The sequence below is a fragment of the Palaemon carinicauda genome, chromosome 42, assembly GCF_036898095.1.
Source record: "Palaemon carinicauda isolate YSFRI2023 chromosome 42, ASM3689809v2, whole genome shotgun sequence".
In the NCBI taxonomy this organism is placed as follows: domain Eukaryota; kingdom Metazoa; phylum Arthropoda; class Malacostraca; order Decapoda; family Palaemonidae; genus Palaemon; species Palaemon carinicauda.
Window position 1 is genome coordinate 38,199,471 of NC_090766.1, and position 12,378 is coordinate 38,211,848.

Sequence of the window (12,378 nt, forward strand, 5' to 3'; positions counted from 1 at the left end):
GTATAGACTCTTTTTCTTAATTTATTTTATATCTCTCCGCCTCTTATAGGCCTCTTCGATTAACTTCCTTTTATTATAAACTTATTAAAATTAATTTTTATATTTGTTTATATTCGACCTTCCTAATAGTAGGCGGTCTTTTCTTGGTACCGAAGTTAATTATCGTGAGCCCGTCATTTCGGTTTTACCTGTTAACATATTATGCTATTTTAAGGTCTTTGAAAGAATTTCTTTGATAGTCTCGTACTTTTTCAAAGTTGAACTAACGTTTTGTTTGTCTCGGCAGTTGTTGACGTTCAGAACGTTTCAACTTGCACTCTATCGTTACGATAGAGAAAGAATGTTCACGGTTTCACATTGCAGTAAGAGTAACCGTGTCTAGCGTTTTGTTCATTCTTTCTTAACTTAATGGTTTTGATCCTAATAAGGAACTTTTCTTTTTGGGAAATATTTCAGTTTTTTCCTTTAACAATAATATGTTTTAACGATATATATGATTGGGCTCTTCTCTCAGGTTCTAAGTCAAGAGAGAGAGAGAGAGAGAGATAGAGACGGAGGGAGAAAGAGGATAAACGTTTCCCTCAAGCCTGCCAGGCGTACGAGTAACGTCGTTATCGTTTTGCTCTTATCCCTAGTCTCTTTAGGGGAAGAAACTAAACGTTTCTAGAGTGATCTAGTGTTTAGTCTCTTTCCAGCCACTGAATTTTCTTTCATTAGATTTTTCTGTTACATTGTAATTCTGTTTTCGCAATTACTAACTTTTGAGAAGGATAGAATTGCGTGTTTCAGGTACAAACCACTTAAAGTTTCGAGTTCAGTGAAATAAGTGCAAACAGAAATCAAAGTGATAAGTGATTAGCGCAAAGTATGTCAGTGTTATGCGTGAGGGTACTTTTGTGCGCGCCAGTCGTCCTCCCAGTCCGGGACCTCTTGCAAGCTCCCAAGCCCAGGGGAGAAGCAATGTCGAAGGATTAAAGGGTTCGGCAGGCCTTGATCGGCGCACAGAAGTATCCTCGGTGGTTGTGGGCGTGTCTTACCGAGACCGTCACTCCCACCCGCAGACGATTGAGCCCTTATTTTGCTCGTCTGCAGAAGAGATTTAGAGGAGAAAATATAGGCAGAGTAACGCTGGTCTCAGGTCTCAAGACCTCTTAAACGTAAGTCCAGACCTATGCCAGACGTACGAAGTAAAGTTCAACAACCCGGATGCAGTCATTGGGTTAGCTCTGACTCTCCTCAGTCATCAGTTTGTCGGGCTGAGAGTGCGCCTACACTCCCCCCGCCTATGCTCGCTCCACCTGATCGCAGTACCACCTGCCAGGCGTACGATGTTGTGGACTCTACTACAGTCCATGCAAGCACAGCTTTCGGACCTGATGCGTGAGTGTCGTGCTGAGAGTGTTGCACCTCCTCCTCCTCCTGCACCGGTGGTGCACCAACCGCCTGCACCCGTTCAGCCTGTGCTGCACCCGCCTGCACCGGTGGTGCACCAACCGGCTGCACCCGTTCAGCCTGTGCTGCACCCGCCTGCACTCGCTGCACCCAGTCGCAGCACCATCTGCCAGGCGTACGATGTTGTGGACTCTACTACAGTCCATGCAAGCACAGCTTTCGGACCTGTTGCGTGAGTGTCGGGCTGAGAGTGTTGCACCTCCACCTGCACCCTTTCAGCCTGTGCTCAACCCGCCTGCACTCGCTGCACCCAGTCGCAGCCCCATCTGCCAGGCGTACGATGTTGTGGACTCTACTACAGTCCATGCAAGCACAGCTTTCGGACCTGTTGCGTGAGTGTCGGGCTGAGAGTGTTGCACCTCCACCTGCACCCGTTCAGCCTGTGCTCAACCCGCCTGCACTCGCTGCACCCAGTCGCAGCACCATCTGCCAGGCGTACGATGTTGAACCTCTTTCTGTGTTCGCTGTTCCCAGTGTTGTTCAGCCTCAGCCTTCTTTAAGGCAACCTTTGGTTTGGGATCAGGAGGATTACTCCACTCTTCCTCCTCCTCCCCTGGCTGCTCCACCGGTGGTGCAACTCTCGGTGGAGGTACAACCTCTTCCACCTGTGAGTCAGTCTCCTCAGCTGCTGCACCGAGCTCAACCCGTGCACCCTGATCCTGCGCCTCAGACACCTCTGCTTGCGGGAACTTTACCTTGTTCTGCGCAACCTCGGTCTCTTCACGCTCCACTCATACCACAGGAACAGGAACTTTCTGCACCTTCCACTGTTGTTGTTCCAGCTCGTTCTGACTCTGCTGTTCAGCATACCTTACCTCCATTTTCAAACCATGGCAAAAATATGAATCATGAGTTATGAATGTAAGGTAAACATTATGTTGATTTTTAAACCCCATGCAAGCATGCATAAAGCACTCTAGCACTGGTCATGGAATTTCTGAGAATGTTAAACGCCATGCACACGCTCTGCTTTCCTTACAGCAGGCTCTGCTTACAGCAGGCTCTGCTTACTACATGCTCAGCATTCAGCATGCTCTGCATTCAGCATGCTCTGCATACAACATGCTCTGCATACAGCATGCTCTGCATTCAGCATGCTCTGCATACAACATGCTCTTCATACAGCATGCTCTGCATACAGCATACTCTGCATTCATCATACTCTGCATACCTTACCGCATGCTTCTCAACATATCTTGGGTTGTTGCCAACTCACTAGACTGTCAAGCAGTTTCATAACGTTGCCTTCTAGTCTGCTGCTTTTGCACCAGTGAACCCTCACTCAGAGAACTTAGCTTTTCTAGGATAAGGTCCCTGTAGATGAGAAAGTTCTTTTCTCCCTCCTTCTGATATTCCCTTGAGGACTCTGTCATTTGGAGGGAGCCTTTAGCTGCATAACCTCTTATGGACTTTTATTTAAGCATAACTTGCTTACAGGGAAGGTAATGGTTCCACTTCAGCCGCTAATCCCGTCTGTTACCACACCTGCTCCCATAGACCTTGAGCTGTGTTGCATGACATGCAGTCCAAGCTTAGTCCTTGTTAGAGGATTTTTTGTTTACGGAGTCAATGTGTCACGGGGAAGACGTTCAACAACCAACAGAAGGGACTTGTTGTGACGCAGTGCGGCTACCTCAGCAACCCGTTAAGGAGTTGTCTGTACGACCCAGATAGTCTAGACAGATTCGGGTTGTCACTGTACTTCCTCGCTTGCCCATGATTGACAGTTTACAGACTGTGCAGCAGTATCATGATCTTGTGTCCGGCTCCGTCAGACGACTGGCTTTTAAGAGCTCCCACAAGTCGTCGCTGTCTGGAGATTTTCAAATGGACTATGGTTCTGACCAAGGAACTGGGTCTCCTGGTCAATTTTGAGGAGTCTCAGCTAGTTCCATCCCAGACCATTGTTTCCTTGGGTATGGATCTTCAGAGTCGAGCTTTTCGGACTTGTCCGTCGGCCCCAAGGATCTTCCAAGCCCTAGAATGCATCCAGAGCATGCTGAGAAGGAACCGATGCTTAGTCAGGCAGGGGATGAGTCTAACAGGGACACTTTCATCGCTGGCCCTGTTCATCGAGTTAGGGAGACTCCACCTCCGCCCCCTTCAGTATCATCTAGCTGCTCACTGGATAAAGGACATGACGCTAGAGACGGGCTCAGTTCCTGTTTCCGAAGAGATGAGGTCTACTCTAACGTGGTGGAAGAACAGCATTCTTCTCAAGGAAGGTCTACCTTTGGCTGTTCAGACCCCCGACCACCGTCTCTTCTCGGACGCATCGGACACGGGCTGGGGTGCGACACTGGACGGACAGGAATGCTCGGGAACATGGAATCAGGAGCAAAGGACACTTCACATCTATTGCAAGGAGTTGTTGGCAGTTCATCTGGCCTTGATAAACTTCAAGTCCCTCCAGCTTAACAAGGTGGTGGAGGTGAACTCCGACTACACCACAGCCTTGGCTTACATCTCCAAGCAGAGAGGGACTCATTCGAGGAAGTTGTTCAAGATCGCAAGGGACCTCCTCATTTGGTCAAAGATCGAAAGCTCACGCTGGTAACGAGGCTCATTCAGGGCGATATGAATGTCATGGCAGATCGCCTCAGCCGTAAGGGTCAGGTCTTCCCCACAGAGTGGACCCTTCACAAGAATGTTTGCAGCAGACTTTGGGCCCTGTGGGGTCAGCCAACCATAGTTCTATTCGCTACCTCGATGACCAAGAAGCTCCTCTTGTATTGTTCTCCGATTCCAGACCCAGCAGCAGTTCGCGTGGATGCCTTTCTGCTGGATTGGTCCCATCTCAACCTGTATGCATTCCCGCCGTTCAAGATTGTCAACAGGGTACTTCAGAAGTTCGCCTCTCACAAAGGGACACGGTTGACGTTGGTTGCTCCCCTCTGACCCGCGAGAGAAGGGTTCACCGAGGTACTGCAATGGCTGGTCGACGTTCCCAGGACTCTTCCTCCTAGAGTGGACCTTCTGCGTCAACCTCACGTAAAGAAGGTACACCCAAACCTCCACGCTCTTCGTCTGACTGCCTTCAGACTATCGAAAGTCTCTCAAGAACTAGAGGCTTTTCGAAGGAGGCAGCCAGAACGATTGCCAGAGCAAGGACGACATCCACTCTCAGAGTCTATCAGTCTTAATGGGAAGTCTTCCGAAGCTGGTGCAAGGCCAATGCAGTTTTCCTCAACCAGTACCACTGTAACCCAGATTGCTGACTTCCTGTTACATCTAAGGAACGTAAAATCCCTATCAGCTCCTTCGATCAAGGGTTACAGAAGTATGTTGGCAGCGGTTTTCCGCCACAGAGGCTTGGATCTTTCCTCCAACAAAGATCTACAGGACCTCCTTAGGTCTTTTGAGACCTCAAAGGAACGTCGGTTGTCCACTCCAGGCTGGAATCTAGACGTGGTCCTAAGGTTCCTAATGTCATCAGGATTTGAACCGTTCCAATCAGCCTCTTTTAAGGACCTCACATTAGAAACTCTTTTCCTCGTGTGCTTAGCAACAGGTAAAAGAGTAAGTGAGATCCACGCCTTCAGCAGGAACATAGGTTTCACATCTGAAACGGCTACATGTTCCTTGCGGCTCGTTTTTTTTTTTGGCTAAAACGAGCTTCCTTCCCGTCCTTGCCCTAAGTCGTTCGAGATCCCAAGCCTGTCCAACATGGTGGGGAACGAACTAGAGAGAGTACTTTGCCCTGTTAGAGCTCTTAAGTACTATCTAAGAAGGTCAAAACCATTACGAGGACAATCAGAAGCCTTATGGTGTGCTATCAAGAAGCCTTCTCTACCAATGTCTAAGAACTCAGTTTCTTACTACATCAGGCTTCTGATTAGAGAAGCAAATTCTCATCTGAAGGAAGAAGACCTTGCTTTGCTGAAGGTAAGGACACATGAAGTGAGAGCTGTGGCTACTTCAGTGGCCTTCAAACAGAACCGTTCTCTGCAGAGTGTTATGGATGCAACCTATTGGAGAAACAAGTCAGTGTTCGCATCATTCCATCTCAAAGATGTCCAGTCTCTTTACGAGTACTGCTACACCCTGGGTCCATTCGTAACAACGAATGCAGTAGTAGGCGAGGGCTCAGCCACTACATTCCCATAATTCCATAACTTTTTAACCTTTCTCTTGAATACTTTTTATGGGTTGTTCGGTCGGCTAAGAAGCCTTCCACATCCTTGTTGATTTGGCGGGTGGTCAATTCTTTCTTGAGAAGCGCCGAGGTTAAAGGTTGTGATGAGGTCCTTTAGTATGGGTTGCAGCCCTGTATACTTTAGCACCTTTGGGTTGATTCAGCCTCCAAGAGGAACGCTGCGCTCAGTAAGGAAGACGAACTTAAAAAAGAGACAGAGTGACGGTTCAATTCGACTTCCTTACCAGGTACTTATTATTTCATTGTTATTTGAGATAACTGTTATATGAAATATGGGATACTTAGCTATCCTTTAATCTTGTACACTGGTTTTCACCCACCCCCCTGGGTGTGAATCAGCTACATGATTATCGGGTAAGTTTAATATTGAAAAATGTTATTTTTATTAGTAAAATAAATTTTTCAATATTAAACTTACCCGATAATCATGTAGCTGTCAACTCTGTTGCCCGACAGAATTCTATGGAGGGATACGCCAGCTATCACAATACTAGAAGGGGGTGTACTTACCAGCGCCACCTGTGGCCAGGTACTCAAGTACTTCTTGTTGACACCTCCTCAATTATTCCTCTGTCGTGCTTCCGGCAAGACGTTCTGGGATACGCTTATGTTCTTGGAGTATTTTCACGACTTTGGTGAAGTATTTCTCTTTGATTTCGGCTGTCGCTTTACTGGAAACTTCTATTTTAGCTTAGTTAGCTTTTGGAATTAATTTGATTAATTTTGGTGACGAAGAGAGTATGAACTCTCGTTCACCTTTCAATGGCCGACCCTTCCCTTAGACGGAAGTGTTGGTGTCTAAGAGAGTATAGACTCTTTTTCTTAATTTATTTTATATCTCTCCGCCTCTTATAGGCCTCTTCGATTAACTTCCTTTTATTATAAACTTATTAAAATTAATTTTTATATTTGTTTATATTCGACCTTCCTAATAGTAGGCGGTCTTTTCTTGGTACCGAAGTTAATTATCGTGAGCCCGTCATTTCGGTTTTACCTGTTAACATATTATGCTATTTTAAGGTCTTTGAAAGAATTTCTTTGATAGTCTCGTACTTTTTCAAAGTTGAACTAACGTTTTGTTTGTCTCGGCAGTTGTTGACGTTCAGAACGTTTCAACTTGCACTCTATCGTTACGATAGAGAAAGAATGTTCACGGTTTCACATTGCAGTAAGAGTAACCGTGTCTAGCGTTTTGTTCATTCTTTCTTAACTTAATGGTTTTGATCCTAATAAGGAACTTTTCTTTTTGGGAAATATTTCAGTTTTTTCCTTTAACAATAATATGTTTTAACGATATATATGATTGGGCTCTTCTCTCAGGTTCTAAGTCAAGAGAGAGAGAGAGAGAGAGATAGAGACGGAGGGAGAAAGAGGATAAACGTTTCCCTCAAGCCTGCCAGGCGTACGAGTAACGTCGTTATCGTTTTGCTCTTATCCCTAGTCTCTTTAGGGGAAGAAACTAAACGTTTCTAGAGTGATCTAGTGTTTAGTCTCTTTCCAGCCACTGAATTTTCTTTCATTAGATTTTTCTGTTACATTGTAATTCTGTTTTCGCAATTACTAACTTTTGAGAAGGATAGAATTGCGTGTTTCAGGTACAAACCACTTAAAGTTTCGAGTTCAGTGAAATAAGTGCAAACAGAAATCAAAGTGATAAGTGATTAGCGCAAAGTATGTCAGTGTTATGCGTGAGGGTACTTTTGTGCGCGCCAGTCGTCCTCCCAGTCCGGGACCTCTTGCAAGCTCCCAAGCCCAGGGGAGAAGCAATGTCGAAGGATTAAAGGGTTCGGCAGGCCTTGATCGGCGCACAGAAGTATCCTCGGTGGTTGTGGGCGTGTCTTACCGAGACCGTCACTCCCACCCGCAGACGATTAAGCCCTTATTTTGCTCGTCTGCAGAAGAGATTTAGAGGAGAAAATATAGGCAGAGTAACGCTGGTCTCAGGTCTCAAGACCTCTTAAACGTAAGTCCAGACCTATGCCAGACGTACGAAGTAAAGTTCAACAACCCGGATGCAGTCATTGGGTTAGCTCTGACTCTCCTCAGTCATCAGTTTGTCGGGCTGAGAGTGCGCCTACACTCCCCCCGCCTATGCTCGCTCCACCTGATCGCAGTACCACCTGCCAGGCGTACGATGTTGTGGACTCTACTACAGTCCATGCAAGCACAGCTTTCGGACCTGATGCGTGAGTGTCGTGCTGAGAGTGTTGCACCTCCTCCTCCTCCTGCACCGGTGGTGCACCAACCGCCTGCACCCGTTCAGCCTGTGCTGCACCCGCCTGCACCGGTGGTGCACCAACCGGCTGCACCCGTTCAGCCTGTGCTGCACCCGCCTGCACTCGCTGCACCCAGTCGCAGCACCATCTGCCAGGCGTACGATGTTGTGGACTCTACTACAGTCCATGCAAGCACAGCTTTCGGACCTGTTGCGTGAGTGTCGGGCTGAGAGTGTTGCACCTCCACCTGCACCCTTTCAGCCTGTGCTCAACCCGCCTGCACTCGCTGCACCCAGTCGCAGCCCCATCTGCCAGGCGTACGATGTTGTGGACTCTACTACAGTCCATGCAAGCACAGCTTTCGGACCTGTTGCGTGAGTGTCGGGCTGAGAGTGTTGCACCTCCACCTGCACCCGTTCAGCCTGTGCTCAACCCGCCTGCACTCGCTGCACCCAGTCGCAGCACCATCTGCCAGGCGTACGATGTTGAACCTCTTTCTGTGTTCGCTGTTCCCAGTGTTGTTCAGCCTCAGCCTTCTTTAAGGCAACCTTTGGTTTGGGATCAGGAGGATTACTCCACTCTTCCTCCTCCTCCCCTGGCTGCTCCACCGGTGGTGCAACTCTCGGTGGAGGTACAACCTCTTCCACCTGTGAGTCAGTCTCCTCAGCTGCTGCACCGAGCTCAACCCGTGCACCCTGATCCTGCGCCTCAGACACCTCTGCTTGCGGGAACTTTACCTTGTTCTGCGCAACCTCGGTCTCTTCACGCTCCACTCATACCACAGGAACAGGAACTTTCTGCACCTTCCACTGTTGTTGTTCCAGCTCGTTCTGACTCTGCTGTTCAGCATACCTTACCTACATTTTCAAACCATGGCAAAAATATGAATCATGAGTTATGAATGTAAGGTAAACATTATGTTGATTTTTAAACCCCATGCAAGCATGCATAAAGCACTCTAGCACTGGTCATGGAATTTCTGAGAATGTTAAACGCCATGCACACGCTCTGCTTTCCTTACAGCAGGCTCTGCTTACAGCAGGCTCTGCTTACTACATGCTCAGCATTCAGCATGCTCTGCATTCAGCATGCTCTGCATACAACATGCTCTGCATACAGCATGCTCTGCATTCAGCATGCTCTGCATTCAGCATGCTCTGCATACAACATGCTCTTCATACAGCATGCTCTGCATACAGCATACTCTGCATTCATCATACTCTGCATACCTTACCGCATGCTTCTCAACATATCTTGGGTTGTTGCCAACTCACTAGACTGTCAAGCAGTTTCATAACGTTGCCTTCTAGTCTGCTGCTTTTGCACCAGTGAACCCTCACTCAGAGAACTTAGCTTTTCTAGGATAAGGTCCCTGTAGATGAGAAAGTTCTTTTCTCCCTCCTTCTGATATTCCCTTGAGGACTCTGTCATTTGGAGGGAGCCTTTAGCTGCATAACCTCTTATGGACTTTTATTTAAGCATAACATGCTTACAGGGAAGGTAATGGTTCCACTTCAGCCGCTAATCCCGTCTGTTACCACACCTGCTCCCATAGACCTTGAGCTGTGTTGCATGACATGCAGTCCAAGCTTAGTCCTTGTTAGAGGATTTTTTGTTTACGGAGTCAATGTGTCACGGGGAAGACGTTCAACAACCAACAGAAGGGACTTGTTGTGACGCAGTGCGGCTACCTCAGCAACCCGTTAAGGAGTTGTCTGTACGACCCAGATAGTCTAGACAGATTCGGGTTGTCACTGTACTTCCTCGCTTGCCCATGATTGACAGTTTACAGACTGTGCAGCAGTATCATGATCTTGTGTCCGGCTCCGTCAGACGACTGGCTTTTAAGAGCTCCCACAAGTCGTCGCTGTCTGGAGATTTTCAAATGGACTATGGTTCTGACCAAGGAACTGGGTCTCCTGGTCAATTTTGAGGAGTCTCAGCTAGTTCCATCCCAGACCATTGTTTCCTTGGGTATGGATCTTCAGAGTCGAGCTTTTCGGACTTGTCCGTCGGCCCCAAGGATCTTCCAAGCCCTAGAATGCATCCAGAGCATGCTGAGAAGGAACCGATGCTTAGTCAGGCAGGGGATGAGTCTAACAGGGACACTTTCATCGCTGGCCCTGTTCATCGAGTTAGGGAGACTCCACCTCCGCCCCCTTCAGTATCATCTAGCTGCTCACTGGATAAAGGACATGACGCTAGAGACGGGCTCAGTTCCTGTTTCCGAAGAGATGAGGTCTACTCTAACGTGGTGGAAGAACAGCATTCTTCTCAAGGAAGGTCTACCTTTGGCTGTTCAGACCCCCGACCACCGTCTCTTCTCGGACGCATCGGACACGGGCTGGGGTGCGACACTGGACGGACAGGAATGCTCGGGAACATGGAATCAGGAGCAAAGGACACTTCACATCTATTGCAAGGAGTTGTTGGCAGTTCATCTGGCCTTGATAAACTTCAAGTCCCTCCAGCTTAACAAGGTGGTGGAGGTGAACTCCGACTACACCACAGCCTTGGCTTACATCTCCAAGCAGAGAGGGACTCATTCGAGGAAGTTGTTCAAGATCGCAAGGGACCTCCTCATTTGGTCAAAGATCGAAAGCTCACGCTGGTAACGAGGCTCATTCAGGGCGATATGAATGTCATGGCAGATCGCCTCAGCCGTAAGGGTCAGGTCTTCCCCACAGAGTGGACCCTTCACAAGAATGTTTGCAGCAGACTTTGGGCCCTGTGGGGTCAGCCAACCATAGTTCTATTCGCTACCTCGATGACCAAGAAGCTCCTCTTGTATTGTTCTCCGATTCCAGACCCAGCAGCAGTTCGCGTGGATGCCTTTCTGCTGGATTGGTCCCATCTCAACCTGTATGCATTCCCGCCGTTCAAGATTGTCAACAGGGTACTTCAGAAGTTCGCCTCTCACAAAGGGACACGGTTGACGTTGGTTGCTCCCCTCTGACCCGCGAGAGAAGGGTTCACCGAGGTACTGCAATGGCTGGTCGACGTTCCCAGGACTCTTCCTCCTAGAGTGGACCTTCTGCGTCAACCTCACGTAAAGAAGGTACACCCAAACCTCCACGCTCTTCGTCTGACTGCCTTCAGACTATCGAAAGTCTCTCAAGAACTAGAGGCTTTTCGAAGGAGGCAGCCAGAACGATTGCCAGAGCAAGGACGACATCCACTCTCAGAGTCTATCAGTCTTAATGGGAAGTCTTCCGAAGCTGGTGCAAGGCCAATGCAGTTTTCCTCAACCAGTACCACTGTAACCCAGATTGCTGACTTCCTGTTACATCTAAGGAACGTAAAATCCCTATCAGCTCCTTCGATCAAGGGTTACAGAAGTATGTTGGCAGCGGTTTTCCGCCACAGAGGCTTGGATCTTTCCTCCAACAAAGATCTACAGGACCTCCTTAGGTCTTTTGAGACCTCAAAGGAACGTCGGTTGTCCACTCCAGGCTGGAATCTAGACGTGGTCCTAAGGTTCCTAATGTCATCAGGATTTGAACCGTTCCAATCAGCCTCTTTTAAGGACCTCACATTAGAAACTCTTTTCCTCGTGTGCTTAGCAACAGGTAAAAGAGTAAGTGAGATCCACGCCTTCAGCAGGAACATAGGTTTCACATCTGAAACGGCTACATGTTCCTTGCGGCTCGTTTTTTTTTTGGCTAAAACGAGCTTCCTTCCCGTCCTTGCCCTAAGTCGTTCGAGATCCCAAGCCTGTCCAACATGGTGGGGAACGAACTAGAGAGAGTACTTTGCCCTGTTAGAGCTCTTAAGTACTATCTAAGAAGGTCAAAACCATTACGAGGACAATCAGAAGCCTTATGGTGTGCTATCAAGAAGCCTTCTCTACCAATGTCTAAGAACTCAGTTTCTTACTACATCAGGCTTCTGATTAGAGAAGCAAATTCTCATCTGAAGGAAGAAGACCTTGCTTTGCTGAAGGTAAGGACACATGAAGTGAGAGCTGTGGCTACTTCAGTGGCCTTCAAACAGAACCGTTCTCTGCAGAGTGTTATGGATGCAACCTATTGGAGAAACAAGTCAGTGTTCGCATCATTCCATCTCAAAGATGTCCAGTCTCTTTACGAGTACTGCTACACCCTGGGTCCATTCGTAACAACGAATGCAGTAGTAGGCGAGGGCTCAGCCACTACATTCCCATAATTCCATAACTTTTTAACCTTTCTCTTGAATACTTTTTATGGGTTGTTCGGTCGGCTAAGAAGCCTTCCACATCCTTGTTGATTTGGCGGGTGGTCAATTCTTTCTTGAGAAGCGCCGAGGTTAAAGGTTGTGATGAGGTCCTTTAGTATGGGTTGCAGCCCTGTATACTTTAGCACCTTTGGGTTGATTCAGCCTCCAAGAGGAACGCTGCGCTCAGTAAGGAAGACGAACTTAAAAAAGAGACAGAGTAACGGTTCAATTCGACTTCCTTACCAGGTACTTATTATTTCATTGTTATTTGAGATAACTGTTATATGAAATATGGGATACTTAGCTATCCTTTAATCTTGTACACTGGTTTTCACCCACCCCCCTGGGTGTGAATCAGCT